We start from the raw sequence: 25,037 nt of genomic DNA, 5'->3' as shown, positions 1-25,037 counted from the left end.
ATCTATATCTCTTGTATTTATTTACTGAATGCTATTGCTCTAGCTAAGATTTCCAGTACTATATTGAATAAGGGTGGTGAAAGAGTATACCCTCATTTTATTAGAAATACTTTGAGTTTCTTTTTCCTGTATAGTATAATGCTAGCTATAGGTTTGTCATATATAGTCTTTATCATTTTGTGATATTTCTTCTATCCTCAATTCCTTCAAGGCTTTTTATCATGGATTGTTGTATTTTCTCCATCTATAGAGATGATCATGTGATTTCTGCCTTTGTTTCCATGGATATTATTTATTTATTTATTTTTGAGCAAGTAAGCTCAGAGAATTGGTGGACCAGGGCCTCAGTCACTACAGTTGAACCCCAGACACTTGTGCCATCTAGTGGTCATGTGCAACCTTGCACTTGCTTCACCTTTGTGCATCTGGCTTACGTGGGATCTGGAGAGAGATGGGACATAAGTCCTTAGGCTTTTCAGGCAAATGCCTTAACCACTAATCCATCTCCCCAGCCCCATTTATATTATTTACATTTATCAATTTGCATATGTTAAACCATTCCAGCATCTCTGGGAACAAAACCAACTTGATCATGGTGAATGACCTTGTTGATCATGTTCTTCTATTTGGTTAGTGAGTATTTTGTTGAGAATGTTTTCATCTCTTTTCATCAGGGAGATGGGTCTATAACTTTCTTATATTGTGTATGTATATCTAGTTTTGGAATCAGGGTAATATTGGCTTCATAAAGAATTTTGTTTTACACCTGAACCACAAGACACTGGAGAGGGTAGGATCAAGACTGACCTAAATCTCCTACATCTTCCCTCCCTCCCTCTCCCCCTCTCCCCTCTATCTCTCTCCTCTCTAACTCTTGTATATTAGTTATCTTTTTCCTCAATTTCTTAGTGGACACTGACCTGTAACCCCCACTTCCAGCTTGGGCCTACCATCCACAATGAGCTTTTGATCAGAGAAACCTACAAGGTTTCCCAAAACAATGACAGACTTCTGTCAGAGTACTTGATGACCCACCAAAGGCCAGTGGTAAGACCCTATTGCTGAAGACTCCATACACAGCTGACACATAAAATGGAATGACATGGCTGGAAGCCAGGAGAGAGTCAGTCCCCAGACAGTCAGTGTGTCTAGTGCCACAAGGCGCTACATAGGCGACTGGGGGAAATGACCAAGATCTGTCCAAGCAACACATTGTTTAACCTAATTAGCAACAAATAACCGGATGTGATGCCCACACAAGTTCAATAGTGGTACACAGCCATGGTGAGGAATCAATTACTCTTGATTTGGCTAACTGATCCACTCAGTGGTACTAGACCCTTAGCTGGAGCTGGGAAACAAGTCAGAACCATACCCAAACACAAGCCCACTCTACAATATCAAGCCACCATCAATCACGGGGTATAAGAACCTATCAAACTGTCTATCAAAAAAGTAAGTGTTATCTCAATTTTCCGGGTGCTAACTTACTCTCCGTTGGAGAATCTGCTTCTCTTTTCCAGATAGATGCAGATCCTAAGAAGAGAGCTGCCCCAACATACCTCAAAAGGGGCCCAACTGAAACTAAGGACAACTGGCGAAATAAGCAAGGGTGATGTTTTCCTGTGAACCGGATACCAGCACAAAGGGGAAGGAGATCAACGCAGAGAAAAATCAACTCCTACCAAATCAGAGAGCCAAAGCCTCAGAGGCCCCCAACACCTCAGCAATGAAGCAGACCAAAAATGAACCCAACATGGCTCAGAGAAATCTTGTGGGAGAGGGGGCGGAAAGAATGTCAGAGTTAGGATTTGCAGAGACATTTATCATACCAATAACTGGGGCTAACTCCACAATGCATGACCCATTTTCATTAACAAGGAGGGTCTAATGGGAGGGGGTAGATCACAGATGAGCCTAAATAATGGTACCAAACTGCCTGTATTTACTGAAAAGAAAACTAATAAATTAAATTAAAAAAAAAAAAAGAATTTTGTTTTAGGCTGAGAATGAGGTGTACGCCTCTAATCCCAGCATTCAGGAGGCACAGGTAGGAGGATAGCCATCAGTTTGATACTGAGACTAGTGAAATCCAGGTCAGCCTGGATTAAAGCAAAATACTATCTTGAAAAACAACAGAAAACTTGTTTTAAGCCACCTGACAGCTCTCCACAGATGTATCACCTCTACCACATTTACCGTGGTCCAGAGATAACTGCCGAGGAAGCAGCTACATGAGTACTGCTTCCAATGATAGCCTGACAACCACCTCCAGGAAGAGAGCAACAAACAGTGTGGTGAACTGAAACACATCATAACAAAAATACAGAGGCTACAGAGACATCAACACCAATTGCTAATAACACACCTGCCAAGGCTCAGGGACTGTTGTGCAGAGGGAAGCCTAAGAGGAAGACTGTAAGAGGTACATGGTGGGTAGAAACACCCTGAGGCACATCTTCCCATAGAGACAGAGGCGCTGATTACCCACAGTGAACACTGATAACACTGCTGAGGAGGGTCCACAGAGAAATGTGGACCAGGGGAGAGGGGTTATACTACAACCTATGCCCTATGTGTGTATATGTATTTAATCTATATAAAATAAAAATTGGTTTTGTTCCTTCTTTTTCTATATTATGGAATAGTAGGTGATGAGAAGCACTGGTGTTCTTTGAAGGGCAGGCAAAATTCACCAGGAAGTACATCTGGGCCTTGACTTTTTTTCAGTTATAGAATTTTTTTTTTTTTTTTGAGGTAGGGTCTCAATCTAGTACAGGCTGACCAGGAATTCACTATGTAGTCTCAGGGTGGCCTTGAACGCACAGTGATACTCCTACCTCTGCCTCCCGAGTGCTGGGATTCAAGGCGTGCACCACCATGCCTGGCTTCAGTCATAGAATTTTTAAGCCCTATTTTAATCTCACTGCTTAAATTATTTATTTCATAATAGTTTGATTTTGATAGTTTATATGTACCTAGAACTTCATCCATTTGTTTTAGAGTTTCAATTTAATGGACTACATATTTTTAAGGCATGTCCTAATAATTTTCTTATTATCTGTCATTATGACTCCCTTTAAAAATATATTTGTATATTTGATAGAGAAAAAGATGGGCCTTCCAGGGCTTCTTGCTGCTGCAAATGAACTCCAGACATGTGTGACACTTTGTCCATCTGGCTTTACATGGGCACTGGGGAATTGAATTTGGCCAGGAGTCTTTGCAAGCAAGCCCCTGTAAATCCTGAGCCATTTCTTGAGAAAATGGCTCCCTTTTTATATTTAATTTTATTAAGTTTGGTTTTCTTTCTCTTTCTTTTGGTTAGTTTTGCTAAGGGTTTATAGATCTTGTGTATCCTGTCAAAGAACTCTACTTCTCTTTTTGTTGATTCTTGGCATTTTTTCATTTCCATTTTAAAATAATTTAAGGATGGTTTAAAAAAATTTAATTTGTACCTAGGTGTGTGTGTGTGTAACAGCATGAGTGTGGAGGCCAGAGGACAACTTTAAGGTGCCCGTGTTCCACCTTCTTTGAGACAGTCTCTTGCAGCTGCAAATGAACTGTCAGACTAAAACCGAACTTCAGACTAACTGGCCCATGAGCTTTGGACTTTTCTGGCTGGCTCCACCCACCTTTGTTGTAGATGCATTGGGATCACAGGTGATCTCTCCACTCTGCAGCTGGCTTTACTTGGTTTTAAAACTGAACCTGGGCTGGCAAGTTATACAAGGAAGCTACTTAAAACTGCTAAGCCATCTTCCCAGACCCCCTCTGATTTCTCTTTTTTTAAAATTTGTTGTTTATTTATTTATTTATTTTTGAGAGCAACAAGCAGACAGAGAGAGAAAGAGGCAGATAGATAGAGAAGGGGAGCACCAGGGCCTCCAGCCACTGCAAATGAACTCCAGACGTGTGAGCCCACTTGTGCATCTGGCTTACGTGGGTCCTGGGGAATCAAGCCTTGAAATGGGGTCCTTAGGCTTCACAGACAAGCACTTAAATGCTAAGCCATTTCTCCAGTCCTCTGATTTCTTTATAAGAAAAATATTTATTTATGACTGAGCGAGAGTGCACATGTGCATGAGAGAGAGAGAGAAAGCGAGGAAGAGAGAGAATGGGCACACCAGGGACCTCCTGCAGCTGCAAACTTACCAGACACATGCACTGTACCACAATGTGCATCTGGCATTATGTGGGTACTAGAAATTCAACCCAGGTCATCAGGCTTTGCAAGCAAGTGCCTTTAACTGCTGAGCAATCACTCCAGGCTCCTTCTCTGATTTCATAATGTAGGCACTTAAGAGTTATGATCTTCCCTCTTAAGATTGCTTTCTTGTGTCCCATGGGTTTTATTATGTTGTGTTTTTATTATCATTTAGTTCCAGGATTTAAAAAAATCCTTCTTATTTCTTCAACGACCCATTCATCACTCAATAGTGTGTTGCTTCATCTCCATCTCTATAGTTACTCTTGCTGTTAATTTGTAGTTTTATTCCGTTATGTTCTCATCAAATACAAGGCATTATTTCAATTTCCTATACTTGTAAGGATGTGGGTTGTATACTGATGTATGATCTATTTTAAAGAAAGTTCTATTTAGTGCTAAGAGGAACATTTATTCTGTAGTTTTTGGATGAGTATTCTGTAGATGTTTTTAAAATCAATTTGATCTATGATACAATTTAATCCAGAAATTGGTCTGTCTACTTTTTGGCAGGATGATTTGACAACTGGTGAAAGTGGGTCATGGAAGTCTATTATTGGGTTAGGGTTAATCTGTGTTTTTTATATCTAGTAATATATGCTTTGTAAAATTGGGTGTACTCATGTTTGGTGCATAAATGTTTAGAATTATAATGTTTTCTTATTGGGTTGATCCCTTAGTCAAAAGGAAGTGGTCTTCTTTATTTCTTTGGATTAGTTTAGGTTTAAAGTCTATTTCGTTAGACATTAGAATACCAATGCCTATTGGGTTCCTAGTTCCACTTTCTTGGAATATCTTTTTCCATCCTTTCATCTTAAGTTAATGTCTGACTTTTATGGTGAGGTATGTTTCTTAGAGGTAGTGAAATGATGGATCTTATTTATCTGTTAATTAATTTATTTATATGACAGAGATATAGAAAAAGAGGGAGAGAGAGAATGGGCATGCTAGGGCCTCTAACCACTGGGGGGGGGGGAAACTCCAGATTCATGCACCACTTTATGCATCTGACTTTACATAGGTGCTGGGAAATCAAACTTGGGACCTTATGCTTTGTAGACAAGTGCCTTAATGGCTGACCAGCTCTCCAGCCCCTGCTTTTTTTTTTTAAATTTTTTATTTATTTATTTGAGAGCGACAGACACAGAGAGAAAGACAGATAGAGGGAGAGAGAGAGAATGGGTGTGCCAGGGCTTCCAGCCTCTGCAAACGAACTCCAGGCACATGCGCCCCCTTGTGCATCTGGCTAACGTGGGACCTGGGGAACTGAGCCTCGAACCGGGGTCCTTAGGCTTCACAGGCAAGTGCTTAACCGCTAAGCCATCTCTTCAGCCCCAGTCCCTGCTTTTTAATATAGTCTTTTAGTCTGTGCCTTTTTATTGGGGGATAGAGATAATTACTGTTCAGTGTTGTTACTTTTAAGGTGTGTATTAATACCTGTTATTTTGTTGCTTTGTAGTGTTTGGGTCTTTTTCTTAATTCTCATTTGCCTACCTGCTATCCTAGTATCCTTTATTTTTAGGCTCTAATCTCTTGGATGTGCTTTCATTTTCTTCAATATGAAAGATTATTTCCAGTATCCTTTGTAGTGCTGGCTTAGCAGTCACAAATTCCTTTGGCCTACTTTGATCATGAAATGCTTTTTGTCCTTTAATCATGACAGATAGTTTTGCTGGTATGTTAGTTTGGGTTGAAAACTGTGGTTCTTTAGAACTTGAAATTCATCATTCCAAGCTTTCCAGTGGAGAGGTAGTATACGTGATCCTAGCTTGGCTAAGTGTCTTATACACCACATTCGTGGACAGTGGGACAGGAACCTGTGATAAGTCAGGATGCTGGAGTATGGGTCTGTGACCCCACACAAGGTTTATCTTAAGTGTGGTGAGGCAGAGGCTGGGGTCGGGTGGGGGCTCAATGTGTAGGTCTCTGACCTCACGGGATGGGTCTGAAGTTGTGTGTGGTTGTGCCGAAGCCTGAGATTGGGCAGGAGCTCAGTATTCAGGCAGTTTCAATTATTTCCTAGCCCAAGAACTAAATTTACTATTGATCTGTGGTAAGTTCCTTTTCCAGATATTCAAGGTCTTTTGTCTTCTAGACTCAGTCGTTCACTAGTTTGGGACAAGACAATGAAGGATTTGGGAATAAGTTGGAGTTGCCATCCATTCTTTTTGTTGACAAGTTGGGATTCTTGGATATGAAAGGAAAACGACCCTGCTGGCTGGCTGCATATTTCTTGGCCGTGATTTACCACTTGTTGGAAGGATGAGTTAAAATGCAGCCAGAAAAGATTTGCATGAGTATGGAGCATATATTTTCCTAGACGTTAACTAGAAAAAGGATCAAAGTGTTGGAAATTATGATCCTGTCAATTGTATGAATCTGTAACTTCTGGTTAAACAAACATAAGACAGAAGATGTCTGGTAACACACTCACATAGAAAACTTTCATTTGTCTCCATAGCAACATAGTTTTTAACCAAAATTGGTTTATGACAGGAATTCATGAACTTAAGAATGGAACATCTTTGGGAAAAAAAAAAGAATGGAACATCTTTAGTGTCTTGTGAGTGAGAAGAACAAGGTTGGAAACTCATGTGATACCACCGAGAGTATTTTCCATATGCTACTTGGCCACAAAGAGGAAATGGAAGAGGGTGCAGGCCTCACCACTACTATTCTGGCACATGGGAAATTAGACCAGTAAAAGTGAACTTGTTATGTCTCAGTTTTACAGAAGCTTCATTCTTCTAGGAGTAATGTGTCAGACATGTCTTTTCATGCCTCCTGTTGATGTAGAGGAAAGAAGTGTAACAGGGTAAGCTTGGGACCTGCAGAAAGACCCCAAGTAACAAAGCAGTGCCAGACATATCTCGGGAGAATGAATCCACTCAACTCAATCCCGATTGCCTGGAGGAGAAGTGTGGTTATAATAAATAGCCAGAACTCTATGTTTGGGCAGACTTTTGTTGTTACAAAGATGACTTTGATTGCTTAAGTTTCTGGAGGGGAATCAGACTGAAGTTCTTCAAAATGACGAAGGATTGAAAAATATTCAATAAAGAAAAAGATAGTCTGAAAAGGACATTTAGAAAAGGTAAGAATGAAGGGACATGACCACAGAATAGCTATGTGGGAAGATGGCACAAACTCATACATGAAAATTATTTCATAAAAAGAGGCATAAAATGCCCTGAAAATATTAATGAAAAATACCACTGCAGGCTGAAAAAGCTGAAACAATTTTGGAAGTAGGCTGGCTAATTTTAGAGCAAGCAATGCAAGAATAGCTTGGTCTGCTACTTGGTAATAAAATGATGAGTAGACCTTCCAAGTGGGAACTACTTAACCACTTTCACAGAGTTTGTAAAACAATGACAAAAATCCAAAAGACTGAAAATGAGCAAATCTAATCTTAATTTTACTTAAAAAAAAAAAAACAGAAAACGATAGATTCCATAAAGTATAAGTGATATGGACATGCTAGTAATCTTAGCCAAGAATTAAAATCAAATTTAAATTATTTTTATAAAGGACAAGAAATAGGAACCCAAGTTCATTCTTCCCCATGTGAAAATCCGATTTTCCCAGCACCATGTGTTGAAGAGGCTACGTTCTCTCAGTGTCTACTTTGGGCATCATTATAAAGCACATCAGGTGGTTGTAGCTGAGCAGGTCTGTATCTGAGCCTCATATTCTGTTCCACTGGCCACATGTCTGTTTCTGTGCTGGTACCATGTTGCTGTGGTCACTGTGCCTCTATGGTATAACTTGAAGTTGCATATGAGAACTCGGGAATTGCTGCTTCTGCTCAAAATTGCTTCAGTGATCCATGATCTTTTGTGTGTCCATGTGAATTTTAAGATTCCTTTCTATTTCTGTGAAGTATGACATTGGAATTTTGATGAGGGATGCATTGAATATGTAGATTTCACAATGATTGATTCTTCCAATCCATGCATATGAAATGTTTTCTTCATCTTCTAGTATCACCAATTTCTTTGGTGTTTTGAAGTTTTTGTTTGTAGAGTTCTTTCACTTTAGTTGGTTGGGTTTATTTTCAGGTAATGCTTTTGAGGCAATAGTGGATAGGATAGTTTTTCTGATTTCTTTCTTAGCATATTTGTTATTGGTGCTTTGTTAATTTTGTACTGTGCTACTTTGTTGAAGGCGTGTCTTAGAACTAAGAGCTTCCTGGTAAAGTCTTTAGGGTCTCATATGTGAAATTATATCATCTCCAAATAAGGATGCTTTGATTTCATCCCTTCCTAGCTGTATTGTTTCTATTTTCTTTTCTCTTATTGCTGTAGTTAAGACTTCAAGTACAATATCAATTAAGAATGGAGAGCATTGAGCCGGGCGTGGTGGCACATGCCTTTAATCCTAGCACTTGGGAGGCAGAGGTAGGAGAATTGCTGTGAGTTCGAGGCCACCCTGAGACTACATAGAGAATTTCAGGTCAGCTTGAGCTAAAGTGAGACCCTACCTCAAAAAAAAAAAAATAAATAAATAAAAATAAAAAATGGAGAGCATGAAAACCTTGCCTTGTTCCTTATGTTAGTAGAAATTTTCTGTCCTCCCCATTCTGTGTGTGGCTTCTTTCACTTAACACAATGATTTGTGCTTGTTTTATTAAACATACTTCTGTATACCATAATGTTTTCTATGGCATTTTATTATACAGGCGAACCATGCATTTATTTCCAGTCTCCTTTTCTCAGTATTTTACTTTTTATTTATTTATTTGAGAGTGACAGACAGAGAGAGGAAGAAGCAGATAGAAAGAGAGAGAGAATGGGCGTGCCAGGGCCTGTAGCCACAGCAAAGAAACTCCAGATGCGTGTGCCCCATTGTGCATCTGGCTAATGTGGTTCCGGGGGGGGGGGTCGAGCCTCAAACCAGGGTCCTTAGGCTTCACAGGCAAGTGCTTAACAGCTAAGCCATCTCTCCAGCCCAGTATTTTACTTTTAATTTCTGTGTATCACTCTGCTTTGGGGCATCTATGATAAATAACATTGTTTAATTTTTAAACTCACTTATAATGGTTAGAAATTATGGCTTTTCCTATTTTTGCCTTGATAAAGTTGATAAGGTTGTATTTGTATCTAAATAATTTGTAATTTTGGGTCTATTAACTCTGGGATAAGAGTTCCATTTTCTGTATTTTGGGTATTATGCAACATATTTTAATACCATTAATTATACTGTGCAATTGCTACAGTTATATTTGTTCATGTGACACAGGACAGCCTGGGAGTGTCATCTTGACATTGTTCACCATTTCTTGGTTTCGGCAGTTTAGAGCACCATATTAATGCAGACAGTTACATGGCAGGCCTATCTTCTCTGTGAACTGGGCTCTTCATTTACATTAGTCAGCTCATATTACTTAATGGTATTTGCCTTGAATTGCATTCTGTGCTATATTTATGACTTTGTTGCATCTTCCCATAATACCTTTTTATAACCATGTACTTTTAAAAATTAAACTTATATGTAACAGGTTATTCTCTTTTTTAAATTTTATTATTTATTTATTTGAGAGCAACAGGCACAGAGAGAAAGACAGATAGAGGGAGAGAGAGAGAATGGGTGCGCCAGGGCTTCCAGCCTCTGCAAACGAACTCCAGATGCGTGCGCCCCCTTGTGCATCTGGCTAACGTGGGACCTGGGGAACTGAGCCTCGAACCGGGGTCCTTAGGCTTCACAGGCAAGCGCTTAACCGCTAAGCCATCTCTTCAGCCCAGGTTATTCTCTTTTATCCCTTCACCCCAGCTCCTATTACCATGGAGGCCCTCCTCAGTGGGGTTATGGTACTCATTGTGGGGTCATGAAGGCCTCAATCTGTCCCTATAGGGTTGTGGGTGGAGGGAACCATGCCTCAGGGTATTCCTACCTACTCTATGGCTCTTACAATCCTTCCACTCCCTCTTTCTCAATGTTCCCTGAGCCATGGCAGGCCTGCTGGCAATCATAATTTAGTGTTGAGTTTTCTGTAGTCCCTGGATTTCTGCTTTGATGGGTTTTGATCAATCACCATGTCTGTCCCCATTGCCCTGGGCCTGGTTGTCATTAGCCTCTTACTTTTAATTTTCACATTCTATTTTGTTTTAAAGGTCTCTATGGCAGATAATATATGGTTAAATTTTAGATTTTGATCCAATATTAAGTTCTTTATTTACAGTAGGTGATATAGTTCATTTGTGTTAATCTTATAGCCAAGGGATTTTGTGCCATCATTTTCCTGTTCCTTGTCTTTTAAAATTATTATTATTATTATTATGTTAATAATCCATTGCTATCTTCCTTATTTTCTCCTATTTCGCATAGAGTATATTTTCTTAGACCCCTTGACTTGAAAATGGCTAATTGGAAAAAGAAATGAACAACTTTTGTTTTCTATATTTAAATATACAGAGCGAAATTATTCATAATTGACCATTTCAGAACAATTCAGAACATTTCATTGTCATTACCTGATTGTTTTCTGCTAACCCAGACAAGCACTGGTCTCTTCCGACTTTAAAAAAATGTTAGCTAGAGGCTGGTGATGCAGCTCAGTGGTAGAGGACTTAGGATGTGTAAAATCCTGGATTCAATCTCTCATAGAAAATAAAGGATCATTTTGAAACCTAAAAAGAAGTTACCTGGAGTACTAGGTCCAAGTCTTTGGTTTAGAATTTTTTTTTGTAACAATACAAACCTACTCTCTGAATATAATTTGGTGTTGTGCACAATTTTAAAAACTGGCTTTACAATTATTATTTAGGGCATTTTTTTCTGCCATCCATGAAATTTATTTAAATCTTATAAAATGTATTTCAAATACTAAAATATGTATTATTCATACAAATATTTAGCCATTGAAGAGTACATTTTGATATATGTTCACTACAACTCAAACACTGAAAGAGCAGGCATTGAACAGAATTGTAACAAGATGGGGAGGAAACTAACATTTTTAAGGATTTATGGTTCCCCAATATTACTTACATATAATTTCTCAAAGTAGCCCTGTAATATATTATCCTTACATATGGCTCCCTGAAGATCAGAGACTTTAAAATATTTGAGCATGATAGGTTACAAGTTGCACTGGAGAGCTGCAGCTGTCACATGGTACCTACAAAAGTTCTGGCACAGAACAGGTGCTCAATTCACACTTGTTAAATAAATGAGTCAGGTAATCAGTGAGCAATAGGCTCTAATCTAAGAATAACATTTCAAGTTAACGAAACACGTGTAACTAGTATTTAATGAGGCAAAAGAAGCATGACAAGTTTTCTCCCTTGATGTCTTAGAATGTCAATAACCCTCCCTTATTCAAGGTTTTACTTTTGGCAGTTTCAGTTACCTGTGTCCATTGCAATCTGAATATATTAATATTTGTTCTCACTCCAACAGAGACTATTCCACATATTTTTTATTATACTATATCCTTATAATTGTACTATTTGTTATTACTGTTAATTTCTTAATGTGCCTAATTTAGAAATTAAAACTTGTTGTAGGTATGTATGCCTAAGAAATACGTAGTGTCCTAAGGGCTTGGTATTATTCACTTTCAGGAATGCACTGGAGGTCTTGGAATGTGTCCTCCATTAACAATGGTGATAACTGAATGTGAGCAACAAGGAGTAACAAACCTCATATTTATAAATTATGGAGATAAGTAATGGTTAACTAGATATTCTGAGAAAAGGTTCACTTTGGTAACCACTAATGAGAAGGTCTCCCATCTTTTAAAACATGTGAGTAGTTTTTCCTATTATCTGAAGGATATATTTATATGGCAAACATACTTCTTTAGAGTAATGAACCAAATATTACAGAAGCATCCTTTAAAAACATTATCTCTTCAGAGCAGGCTGGCAAAGTCAGGGCTTAAACTAAGGTTTCAAATCCAGATTGCTATAATTAAATTTGTTACATATCAACACAGATTAAATAGTTGAACCTTCATCAGGTCCTTAGAGGGAACACCTGAATCACAGGGCTGTGGAGAGGGTATGATGAAGACTAACCTTAATCTTCTCCCTCTTCTCTCTACTTCTTTTATATTACCTATCTTTTTTCTTCCTTCTTTTCCTTGGTGCTGGCCTATAACTCCCAGTACTAGCATGTGGTTAATATCCATAATGAGGTGTTGCTCAGAGAGACCTACATGATTTCTCAAAAGAGGACAGATTTCGGTCAGAGTACTTGATGACCCACCAACGGTTAGTGGTAAGACACTACTGCTGAAGACGCCATATGCTGTTGATGTGGAACATGGAGTGACCTGGCTGAAACCTGGAAGAGAGTCAGCCCACAGACAGTAAGCTCATCTAGTGCTAGAAGGTGCTATATGAGTGACTGGGAGAAAATGACCAACACCTGTCCAAGCAACTCGTGGTCTAAGCTACTCAGCAGCAAACAACCTGACATGATGCCCACACAAGTGCAACAGTGGCACACAGCCATGGTGGGAAACCAACTGCTCTTGATTTGGCTAACTGATCTGCTCAGTAGAACAGAACCCATAGCTGGAGCTGGGAAACAAGTCAGAACCATATCCAAAAAACAAGCCTACTTTCCATTATCAGGATCCCACTAATCGTGGGCTATAAGAGGGCCTATACCTATTAAATTCTCTCTCCTGTAATAATGGTTATTCCATTTATCAGGTGCTGACTTCAGTTTCTGTTGGATAATTTGCTTCTCTTTTTCCGATGGATGCAGACCCTGAGGAGAGAATCAGTCCATCACACCTCACAAGGGCCCCCCTGAAACCAAGAGTAATTAGGGAAATGAGCAAGAGTTCTGTTTTCTTGGTGAACCTGGTACCTGCACAACAGTGAAGGAGATAGACACAGAGAACACTCAACTGCTACCAAACCAGATATCCAGAGATGCAGAGGCTTCCAAGACCTCATCGCTGAAGTAGACCTAAAACAAACTGAACATGGCTCAGGGAAATTTGCAGAAGAGGGGGTGGAAAGATTGTTAGAGCCACATGTTGGGTCATTATGCACAGAGACATTGCCTCTTACCCATAACTGATGGCTAACCCCACAATGCACGACCCACATTCCCCAGCGAAGAGGGTTTCTGTGGAGGGGGGAGGACAGGGAATAGGCTATGGTACCAACATGGCTGAATACACACCGTGTACCTAACTAATAAAAAAAGAATAAGATTGGGAAGTTGTATTGTTTTATGACCATGTTCTTAATATGCATTATGTTCTTGTTTGAGAAGCATCATTGGTCATCTCGTTTTATTTACTTATTACTGATTTATTTATACAGTGTCTCATTATGTATCCCAAGTTGGCTTCAAATTCATGATCCTTCTGCTTCCACATTTTCAATACTGGGATTACGGAGGTGCCCTAATACAACCAGTCCTTATCTTTAGTGTCATATATTTTCATTCTCAACTTTTAATTTCTCCATTGATCACAATATTTTGAGTAAGCAACTTGTTTTCAGTACAAAGTACTAGTGCTCTACTTTCTGGGCATTTTTTTCTTCACATTTTCCTGAACATAGAATTATGAATGATAATCTTATCACTTCAAAATTGTATAGCCAAAGCAGGGACGATGGCTGAGTGGTTAAGGGTGTTTGCTCCACAAGTCTCCTGACCAGAATTCAGACTCCCTAGTATCCATAGAAAGCCAGTCACAAAGTAACACAATGCACCTGTGGTAACGGAAGGCAGTCAAGAGAATACTGAAGCTTGCAGGCCTACTAGACTGGGCTTTCTGGCAGGGAAACAACAGAGATATGGTCTCAGACAAGGTGGGTGAAGAGAACCAATACTCCAAGGCTGTCCTCTGATCTCCATATGCACAAGTGTGTGCACCCATACATACACACACACATAAACAAACATACACACACACGATTCCATATCCACATTTAAAGTTCATTCTGATATTTAGTGGTACAGAATGTCTGCCACATGCTCATTAAAAATATTTTATTTATTTGAGAAAGAGAATGAGAGAGAATGGGTAAACTAGGGCCTCCTGCTACTGCAAATGAACTCCAGATATATATGCCACTTTCTGTATCTGGCTTTATGTGGATACTGGAGGATTGAACCTAGGTCATTAGGCTTTACAAGAAAGCACTTTGAAATATTGAGCCATCTCTACAGTCCCCTCATTCTTTCTTTGAAAATAAAATGCAGTTTTTCTTATTTTATATAATTAATTTTGTTTATTCTAATTAATAACTTTCACCAGAATAAACTTTAAATTTCCTTGACTGATCATGAACTATTTTGAACTTAATTGAGGGAAATAATTTTTCTATATGTTTTTGTAACTTATCTTCCATTTCTACTTTTCCTTTTCTAAACATTCTATATTTATGTATTTAGTGTGTCAACTGTAGCCTCCACACTCTCCCCTCTTGTTTCTTCATGTGTTTTATCAGTACAATGAAGATTCAAACTCACCTTTAGTTTTCTGTGTTCTTCCAGTATTTTGGTTTCCACTGCATGATTTAATACTTATCTGAGACACAAGGCTGGGAAGAGATCATGGCATGATTTTTATTCTCCAAGTGGTTCATCTATCCAGTTATATCTCCATCTGTATCTCTCATTGATACCTTAAATTTAACGTGCCTTTAGCTGAACGCATTATCTAACACACTCTACTCTATTCACTCATTCAAGTAGAAAAGCATGGGAGTAACTCCATCTTTGTCTCTTTTGCTCCCCACAGTTACAAGTTCTCCCCTGATTTGGTCCCTCCCTCCACTTATACCACCATTTACTCAGCCCTCATGGCACCCAAATTCTTCCCTAAGCCTCCCATAGTCAGCCCTACTTCTTGTTTCCTCTTCACCCCATACTGTAGTGTAAGATATTACCCGAATCCTCAACTTTCCCTGGGCTGAGCACCCACTGATGCGCCCTTCCTGCGGCAGTGGTCCTCCTCGGAGCCCACCAATCAATCAGGGCCCTTCCTGTACACCAAACCTGGTAATAAGGTACATTTTAATTGAATACCTGATTCATATAATGGACATAAGTCATATGCATGATATTGTTCCCAGGTCTTTCCCTCTCCCCTCCCTGCTGTGCTGGTGGAGAGGGGAGGAATTTCTCTTGGCTTTTTTTTCTTTCCTGTTTCCACTTTACCTTAATAAATTCTCCATAACTTACTCTGCTCAGTGTCCAAATTTTACAAGTCTTTGCTAAATGTGGATAAGGATCCAAGACTTGAGAATCATCAGCATGTGGAAATCTAAGCCAAGAACTCAGTTTTTCTCTTCTGCACCATTATAGAGGTCTAGTCTCTCCCCACTCCAAACACACACGCAACTCCAGTCCCACAAAGGTAAATCCACATCAGTTCCCATTCAGAAGTTCTCAGTGGCCTTCCCCACTGTGCTGAGGGAAAAAAAAAAAGAACATAACAAAAACAAGTATACTCTTTAAGCTGATAGAAAAGACCTCCCACAGCTCAGCTCTGCCCACATTTCCAGGCTTATGTGGCTACACCTCTGACTTTCATCTGGAGGTAATTCTGCATCAGATCTAGCTCTGGCTCCGGTTCTGTTCCAGCCAGTTGGTAGAAAGCATTTGGTCCTCCTCCGAAGTAAGTCTGAGCCTAGCACTGAGTGGGTGCTTAGTGTGTACTTGGTTTCAGGATTGTGTCTCCTCAGGAGTACATTGACCATGATTTGCATGACTTAGGGATTTAGGACCGTGTGGACTGTCTAAAGGCAGAGCAGCCAGACTTTCTCAACTACAGGAACATGTCCCTTGGCTTCCTAATAGTTGAGAAAAATCACTTTGTGTCTAGCTGAAGTCTGCTGGACCTGCTAGTATGAGAAAAAGGAAAGGACTGCATTTCCATCAGTGGTGCCCTGAGTTCAGATCCTGGGGTTGTGGACATCCTTGCTAAGGAGACTTTAGGATGCTGGGGTTGGGGAGCTGGATAAGAGCCCCAGTTTTGGCTCTCAGGGGTTCTGTTAAGATCATCTTGGCCTTCTAGGAGGTGAACAGAGTTTTCCCCCTAGTTTATTTACTTTCATTAGAGATGGGAACACAGTGGCAGCTGGTGAGGTTTTGGGGGCCACTTTCTCAAAGCACAGGGGCACAGAACTGCAGTGGGGAGTGAGGACGTCGAAGCCCAGTCACAGCAAGCATTTACATGTCTAGGGATCAAAGTGGCCTTGTGGATCTCTGGCTGCTTTCACACCAGATTGGCCCACAGGAAAGTGGACCCTCAGTGGTTAGCTGGGCAGGCAGGTTTGAGTTAATGAACTGCTTTGTGACTATTGGGTTTTTCTCTGTCATTCCTTTTCTTGCCACAGGTAATATCTCACAGACTCTGCTTTGGCTAATCATACTAGTGAAGTGGGCTGTTTCTCAGCCATGTTGCTGCTTCACATGCTTGTGATCAGAACCAGAAGAGATTATGGCTAAAAATACACTGTTACATATGTTATTATATGGGTGGTGGGTATGTAAAGAATGGTAAATAATAATAAAATATTTTCTTACTTAACCCTCTTCTCTCTGTGCTGCTTGGCTCCATTTCCTACTTGGAAAATGATAGTCCTGTTAATTGTAGTGGTTCATGATTGTGATCCTAGCATTTAGGAGGCTGAGGCAGAGCAATTATGAATCTGAGCCCAGTCTAGCCTATGTAGACACTATGAAAGAAAGAAGGAAGGAAGGAAGGGATGGAGGGAGGGAAGGAAGAGAAGGGAAGGAAAGGAAGGAAGGTAGGCAGGGAGGAAGGAGGGAAGAAACAAAGAGAGAGAGAAGGAAAGGAGAGAGGGTAGATAGATGGTAATGAGAGGAGAAAGTGAAGATGAGCAGAAGGGAGGGAAGAAAAGAAGATGAGAGAAGCTTGGAGAAAGTCCTGGTAGACTGGAAAGACCCAGGTTCCTGTCTCTGCTATGCACTTCTGGGCAAATCTTTTCCTCTTTTAACTAGGATTATTAATTTTTAGAATATTTACTTACTTATTTATTTGTGAACAGAGAGAGAGAGAGAGAGAGAGAGAGAGAGAGAGAGAGAGAGGGAGAAAGAGAAGATAGAATGGGTGCATCAGGGCTTCTAGCTGCTGCAAATGAACTCTAGATGCATGCAGCATTTTGATAATCTGGCTGTAAATGGGTACTGGGAAATCAAACTCAGATTATTAGGCTTTGTAAGCAAGCACTTTAACTGCTGAGCCATCCCTCCAGCCCTCAGGATTCCTAATTTTTGTTTTGTTTGTTTGTTTTGACATGGGTATCACTATGTTGCCCAGGCTGGCCTTGAACGTATGACCTCCTGCCTCGATCTCCCAAGTAGCTGCATTTACAGGCATGTGTCACTACTCTTGAATTGGGTTCCTTGTTAAGATGAGGGCCAAGGAATAAATGTTCTCTTGGTGCCTTCTCCCATGACATTTCATTGCTGCTAGAAACTCTTAGATGTGCTCAAAATTAATACATGTCTCTTATCCTAATTGAGAAAAATCCCAGGGTGCTGAGGCAACACACAATTGAGATAATTAAGACACAATTTTTAATCTGTCCAGGATTATAGAACAAGGAGGCCACCACCATCACCCCATCACCATCACTACCACCATTAATACCATCAACATCACCACCAGTACCACTGCCACCATCTTTACTGCCACTACTACCTCCTCTACCCAGCAACCATTGTTGCATCACACCACCAACATCATCCCCACCACCATCGGTACCAGGGCCACGATTGCCGCCATCGCCACCATTACACTTGTCAGCCTCATGCAAACAAAGCTCTATTTTCTTACTAGGAAAATAATTTGTAAAAATTCAGGGGGGCCCTGATGTTAATCCCAGGGAATATTATGAAATGGGATATGCAATAACCTTTTGTGACTGAAGCTATGATCTCTAGAACTAACCTGAGTTTGCTGGAAGTAGTAGATCAAATAAATACAGCTGATTTTTTTTTTATTAATGTCACTGGACAGAAGACCAAGGAAATACCAATGATGGAGAATATGGACTTTGCCAAGATACTTGAAGACTTGTCTGATAATCTCTTGAAAAAGATATAAAAATAGATCTAAATGATAATATAGTAAGTTGAATAAATTCTCTAAAAAAGAGTTCTTGTTTAATTAGTGAATTCATATCATTCAGATCCAGTTCCTGTGTGTGTGTGTGTGTGTGTGTGTGTGTGTGTGTGTGCGTGTGTGTGTGTAGTGCCCCAGAACCCTGGAATGTTCCTCATTTTTAAAATATATTTTATTATTATTATTTTTATTTATTTATTTGTTACAGAGAAGGACAGAGGGAGAGAGAGAGAGAATGGATACATCAAGGTCTCTAGCCATTGCATACAAACTCCAGATGCATGTGCCACTATGTGCATGTGGCTTATGTGGGTTCTGGGGAGTCGAACCTAGGTCCTTAGGCTTAACAGACAAGTGCCTTAACCACTAAGCCATCTCTCCAGCGCTGATCATCATTTTTGTGGATGACTTAGGTGAAGACACCATCATCAGATCTGGGATGGTTGGAAGATAGGTGGCTGGAGGAGTTAGTAGAAGCAATGGATGACAATATAGCCTGAAGGGTCTGATGGGACAGGGAGATGGCTCAGTGAGGAAGCCGTGGTAAGTTCTGTAGTCCCAGCATGGTAATGGCAAGATGGGAAGCAGAGATGGGAGAATTTCCCAGAAGTTCATGGGACATCTAGTCTGGCAAGTGGTGAATGCAACAATGCAACAGTAATGAAAATGAGAGAGAGAGAGAGAGAGAGAGAGAGAGAGAGAGAGGGAATCTCCTGTCTCAAATGAGATGGAAGGTGAGAACAATACTTGAAATTGTCCTCTGGCTTCCACCCACACACATTGTAGACATGTAACTGCACTCACATACATGGACACATACGCATCACACACACACACACACACACACACACACACACACACACACACACAGAGAGAGAGAGAGAGAGAGAGAGAGAGAGAGAGAGAGAGAGAGGGATGGGGGAGAACAGAGCAAGGCAAAGTGAGGAATAAATGCAAAGGCCCCACATTTGCATTCCAGGTATGGGCTGCACAAGGATGGGGTGGGAGTGAGGTGGTGAGTGAGGCAGTCAAGGGCCAGTGTGAAGGAAAGTTGGGTTATTTCAGTGGATACTAACACATTGGGTGTTAATGATATAGGTACCTAATTAGAACTTAGAAAGCGTTAACAAAACTAGGGAATGAAGAATAAAGAAGGTAATTATTTCACTTTTATTAGTAGTGATTACGCCTCCTGTTTGAGTTTTTATTTTATTCTCTAATAAAGAAAACTAGGAAAGCCAGGCATGGTGCTACATGCCTTTAATCCCAGCAATCAGGAGGGAGGATTGCTATGAGTTGGAGGCCATCCTGAAACTACATAGTGAATTCCAGGTCACCCTGAGCTAGAGCAAGACCCTTCCTTGAAAAACAATAAATAAATAAATAAATATATCAAGAAATAAATTGGGAGGCTGAGGCAAGAGGCTTTTGTGCTTGAGGCCAGCCTAGGCTATATATCAAGACCTTATTTCAAAGCCAAACAAAACAATGAAAAATGAAGAAAACTGGCACAAGAGTGATAATATCAGTGAGGGCATTGCAGCAAGTGACCTGTGAGGCAGGTGGAACCATAGAAATGGCCATCCAGGGAGCAGAGGTCAGACTATACCATTAGAGGGTTGTGAGAGAGGGTCTAAGCCACCACTCATCTTGGGAGCTGGAGACAGGACTGCCTGGGGAACAACAGAGAGGACGGTGGCTGCTGGGCTGCTCTCCCAGGTCCTAGACCTCTGGTCAGGCCATACTGTGAGCCAGTTCATTCTTCCTGTCCAACCCATTCAGAGATAAGGCCGACTAAAAACCCTGAGCTCAGTTTTCTTTTTTTCCACTCTTGACATGACATTCACAAGCTATGTGGATGATTTCCTTGAGGACACCTTCAAAATTGCCCTTTCATCTCACTTCCCGGGAAGCCCGGGCGATGACACCTCACATGGGCAGTGCCTCATACATCAATGATTGAGGGAAGAAAGCAAAAGACTTCAGCTTTGCAACCACGTGGGTCTGAGTTGAAAATCCAGCCTATCCTAGCAGTTTTGCAAACACAGGCAGGTTTCTCAAACTTTTTGAGATTCATGCATAAGATGAGGTTATGGTGATATGCATATTTGAGACAGCACATGTCCAAACTAGAGCACAACAGAAGACATGGTGCTTCATAAATGCTATAGCTAATATTACTTTTCACCACCACTACTCCTTCCTCGCCCTCCTCCTTCTTTCCTCTGGGGCAGGAAATGCGATTTATGGACATTCTCCAGCACGTCAGGCAAAAGCTGCACACAGCGCTTAAACACTAGAAACATAACCAGTGTGACTGAGGAGCAAGGTTTTTAATTTTATTTCACTTGAAAGATTTAAAGAAACATGGGAAAGACAGATGTGAAATGGTAGCACACAACTCAGGCTGTACTCAGGAACAATGCTGAGGTTGGCCAGCCTGAGCAAAATGAAGGTGTGGCTCAGTGGGTAAGGCATTGCCACGCAGCTCTGAGTACCTGAGTTCAGATCTCCAGAGCCCACATGAAAGCCAGAAGCTCCGGTGAACTTCCGTAATCCCAGTGCGTCTACAGCAAGAAGGGAGGTGGAGGCAGGAACCTTTCCTGGAAGCTCCAGAGATAATAGCAGTGTGAATAGCAACAACAGATCCAACCACAAAACAGAGTAGAAGAGGCTGGAGAGATGGCTCAGTGGTTAAGGTGCTTGCCTGTGAGATCCAAGGGTCCAGGTTCCATTCTCCAGAACCCGTGTTGGCCAGATGCACATGGTGGCGCATGCTTCTGGAAATCTCTTGCAGTGGCTAGGGCTCCTAATACACCCATTCTCCCTCCCTCCCTTTCTCGCTCATAGATAAATAAATATTTTAAAAAACAAGGTAGAAGGCAAGGAGTAACCTGAAAGCTGTCCTCTGACCTTCACATAATGCACTGTGACACCCCCCCAAATGTCCATACATATTCACACACATGAACATGTATGTACACACACATCCACACACTAAACAAATTTTTAAAAATTTAAAAACTAAAAATGTGGGGCTATAGAGACGGCTTTAGCAGTTAAGTTGCTTACTTGGGAAACTAAGGACCCAAGTTTGATTCCCCAGAGCCCCCATAAGCCAGATGCACATGGTTGTGCGTGCATCTAGAGTTCATTTGCAGTGACTAGAGGTCCTAGTATGCTCATTCTGTCTCTCAAATAAATAAATAAAATGTTTTTTCCAAAAAAACTAAAAATGTCAACTGCAAAAATTTTCCAGTTGTTGGAAAGAGCAAAAGATTAGAGGTTAACAGTATAATCACATACAACCAGAAAAGTGGTATTCTTGGAGCATTCTCACTGTAAGACTGATTAACAAGAAAAGCAGAGGAGCAACAGCGCCCACACTTTGAGGAACAGAGCCTGAATTTGAACGGTGTTTGCCACTTGCTAGCTGTGTGACTTGACCAAGTCATCTGAACTCTATGCAATCCTAGGAAAATGGGGTTGATAATAATAACACCCACCTCAAAAGGACTCCTGAGGACTAAGTGACATAATGAATATAAAATGATTAACACCATGAAAAGTACATTTATTAGGTAACCTACAAATGCTGGCCCTCTATGGACTGTATGATTTCAAGGCATAAAAATAGATGGAAAGGAGGGCTGGAGAGATGGCTTAGCGGTTAAGCGCTTGCTTGTGAAGCCTACGGACCCCGGTTCGAGGCTCGGTTCCCCAGGTCCCACGTTAGCCAGATGCACAAGGGGGCGCAAGCGTCTGGAGTTCGTTTGCAGAGGCTGGAAGCCCTGGCGCGCCCATTCTCTCTCTCTCCCTCTATCTGTCTTTCTCTCTGTGTCTGTCGCTCTCAAATAAATAAATAAAAAATTAAAAAAAAATAGATGGAAAGGAATATGCTAATGTCTTTATAATGTTGCATCTGGATGGTAGGAATCACCAACTTTTTAAAAAATAGTTTTCAATGTCCCACATGTTCTGCAATTGACAAGAATTACTTTTATGTTCCGAGTATATCATAATGTTATACAATATTTAAAAAAATGTATTTATTTATTTATTTGCAAACAGCGAAAGATAGAAGCAAAAGAGAGAGAGAGGATGGGTGCACCAGGGCTTCTAGCTGCTGCAAACAAACTCCAGATGCATGTGCCATTGTGCAGCTAGCTTTACATGGGTACTAGGGAATCAAACCCAGGTCTTAGGCTTTGCAGGCAAGTGCGTTAACCACTGATCCATCTCTCCAGCCCTGTGAGATATTTTTAAAAGGAATGTTACCACAATGAAACAGCGCTTCCCTTCCCTCTTCCCCTTTTCCTTCCAGAGGAGCAGCTGGGGCCAGGCCTGGCACTTGGGCTGAGGCTTCTGGGAGGGTCAAGGCTGGAGAGATTAACAGTGTTAATGCTGTCGAGTGGGGGCGATGGGTGGGCGGTGCAGAGCTGGAACACACCGTGGAGTCGTGTCCTCCCTTGTTGAGACTTTACATGCCAAACTGCTGCGATGTGGTACCATTTCTGCCCATGTCTCCCGCTGAACAAGCCACTACATAAAAATGTAAAGAGGGAAATACCCTTGTACTCACTTCCTACTCCAGACCGCCCCCAGAAAAAATGCCTATAATAACATCTATTATGCTAGAATGAGCCGTTCTTTTTTTTTTTTTAAAAAGCAGAAATACAACAAAAAAATGGCTTAGTTAAACTAGTTTATTTAGTGAGCATATTTTATATTCAAAGTGGAATTTCTGGCAAAAAATAGTCTTTTCCAGCAAGAAATACCTTCCTATGCCTGGAATGAGAAGGGCGCATTATTGTGCTTGAGCACCATGCATCCCATTTCTTGGCTAGACCTTGACATTTGCGCCCATTATCCAGTGTCCTTCATTGACAGCGAGGGTGCCCTGTGCTCCCACAAGCGGCTCCGTGTGCTCTCTTATAAACACATACTCCCAGGCACCGAGACAACCAAGCACATACCCCGGTCTCAAAGAAGGGCAGTTTTTGATCTTGAGTCCTGACAACTGTCTCTGGTTCACCTCCAGATCCGTGATGCGTCCCTCACGACACAGACAGCTCGGTCTAGGTTCTGCTCCCCACTGGGAGGTCATCGCATGCTAATGAAGCGCGGAGAGATAAGGGAGCATCCTGGACCAGCGCGCCCTCGGGGTTCTCAGCGCTCCACTGCGGCGCGGTGGTCATAGACCATCTGCCCCGAGGCAGACCCTGGGGACGCCCGCCCGGGCGCCCGGGGGAGGGGGCTCTCTGGCGCCCAGAATTCCGCAGCTGGTCAGCGAGCATCTAGGAGCCTTCTCCCCGCTGTCCCAGGCTTTCCACTGCAGTGATGGCGGGCATGGAGGCGGCGCAACCGAATCACCTGTGGGGCTTTTCCGAACTCCGCAACCCCCTCCCCGTATTCCAGCGTGCGGTGTACGTACTAGAACTGATTTAAGCAATGTCAGATTACGCAGGATGGGGCAGTCCCGGGGAGTTTTTAGAAAGCCCTACAGGTGACTGGATGCCACTCCTCAAGACACAAATACATACACGGACACATCCTGTGATACAGACACTAAACAAGTCACTTTTAGGGTCCCTCTAGTCTCCCCCACCTTTTATTTTCCAAGGTGGCTGTATTCTCTTCCGCGTCGCTGCATGCGCACCACCCCTGCGTCCTGAACTTGGAGTGTCCCGAAGTCTTAGAACCCCTTGAGACTGTCCGAGCCTTTGGCACTAGAAAGAGGCTCCCTGCTCCTGTCAGCTTTTAAGCTCCCTGCGACGCGAACTGAATACCAAGGAGCTCACGTAGATCCCGAAAGGCAGACGTCGGACCCGTTGCTTCAGCAAACCACCTGAAGCAATGCTACCTTGAGTTTGAACACCTTTGTGTTTGGGAGGACAGAGGGCCCAGGGCCTCGCCCTGTACCCCTCCATTGGGCATCCCTTCCTCCTGGGCTTGTGGCAGGTGGCTCTGTCAGGATGGGCACATCTGCAGCTCCTTTCTGGGCAGCCGGACTGGCTCTCCTCGTGCCCTCGTTTTTTTTTTTTGTTTTGTTTTTTTTCCCCCAAGTTGCTGCGCTCGCATCCGCATCTCCCCACTAGAGATCACCCCGCGCCCTTCGCGCCAGCAGTGGTCTTACCTCGCCATGCATGCAACACTTGGTTGCGCGGTGGCCCGGAGCGCTCCTTCCTTGCTGCTTATTCCCTTACTTGGGAGGAAAGAGGAACCAAGACGGAAAGGGGACCGAAGCTGGCGTCTGGGCGTCTTCCCGCCGGCGCAGCCCTCTCTGGGGTGGGGGTGGGGGGATGGCAGCCCGAGGGCACGCCGCGGAGATCCGGAGGCCAGCCTAGGGGTGGCAGCTCCGGGGGACTGATGATGGGGGGGGGGGGGCTCCGCAGCTCCAGAGCAGCGGATCTCGGCTGCCTGCTACTACGGCACTGCGGCTCTGCACCCTGTCCCTCGCAGCAGCATCTCAAGTCCAGCTGCCACTCTCATTGCTGAGCCCTGCCCCCGGGCGCAGAGCCCGCCCCCGCCACACACCCGCGCGCGCACACACACACGAGCTACACACAGACCGCACGCATACACAAACACGTGTGCGCGCGCACGCCCGCGGGTGCGGAACCCTCCAATGCGAACCTACGCGTGTCCTTTAGGTGTAACTTGGACGCCAGCACCATCAGGGTGCTCCTTACTGGCAAGGCTTTGTTTTGGTAGGAGGAGTTAAACAGAGGACGCAGTAGTGGTGGGCGCCAGAACCCA

General features: G+C 42.2%; 1 protein-coding gene across 1 annotated transcript in view; it reads right to left on the bottom strand.

The window, feature by feature from the left end:
- Dgkg (diacylglycerol kinase gamma) overlaps positions 1 to 24,708 on the bottom strand; it is a 230,522-nt gene extending 205,814 nt beyond the window's left edge. Inside the window, exon 1 of the mRNA XM_004654302.2 lies at positions 24,415 to 24,708. The gene's annotated coding sequence lies outside the window, so the exon portion shown is untranslated. The remainder of the gene's footprint in view (positions 1 to 24,414) is intronic.
- Positions 24,709 to 25,037: the final 329 nt, after the last annotated feature.

This window comes from Jaculus jaculus, chromosome 5, assembly GCF_020740685.1.
Source record: "Jaculus jaculus isolate mJacJac1 chromosome 5, mJacJac1.mat.Y.cur, whole genome shotgun sequence".
NCBI classification, from domain to species: Eukaryota; Metazoa; Chordata; class Mammalia; order Rodentia; family Dipodidae; genus Jaculus; species Jaculus jaculus.
The sequence above is the reverse complement of the archived record's forward strand: the minus strand, read 5'-3'. Positions and strand labels throughout refer to the sequence as shown.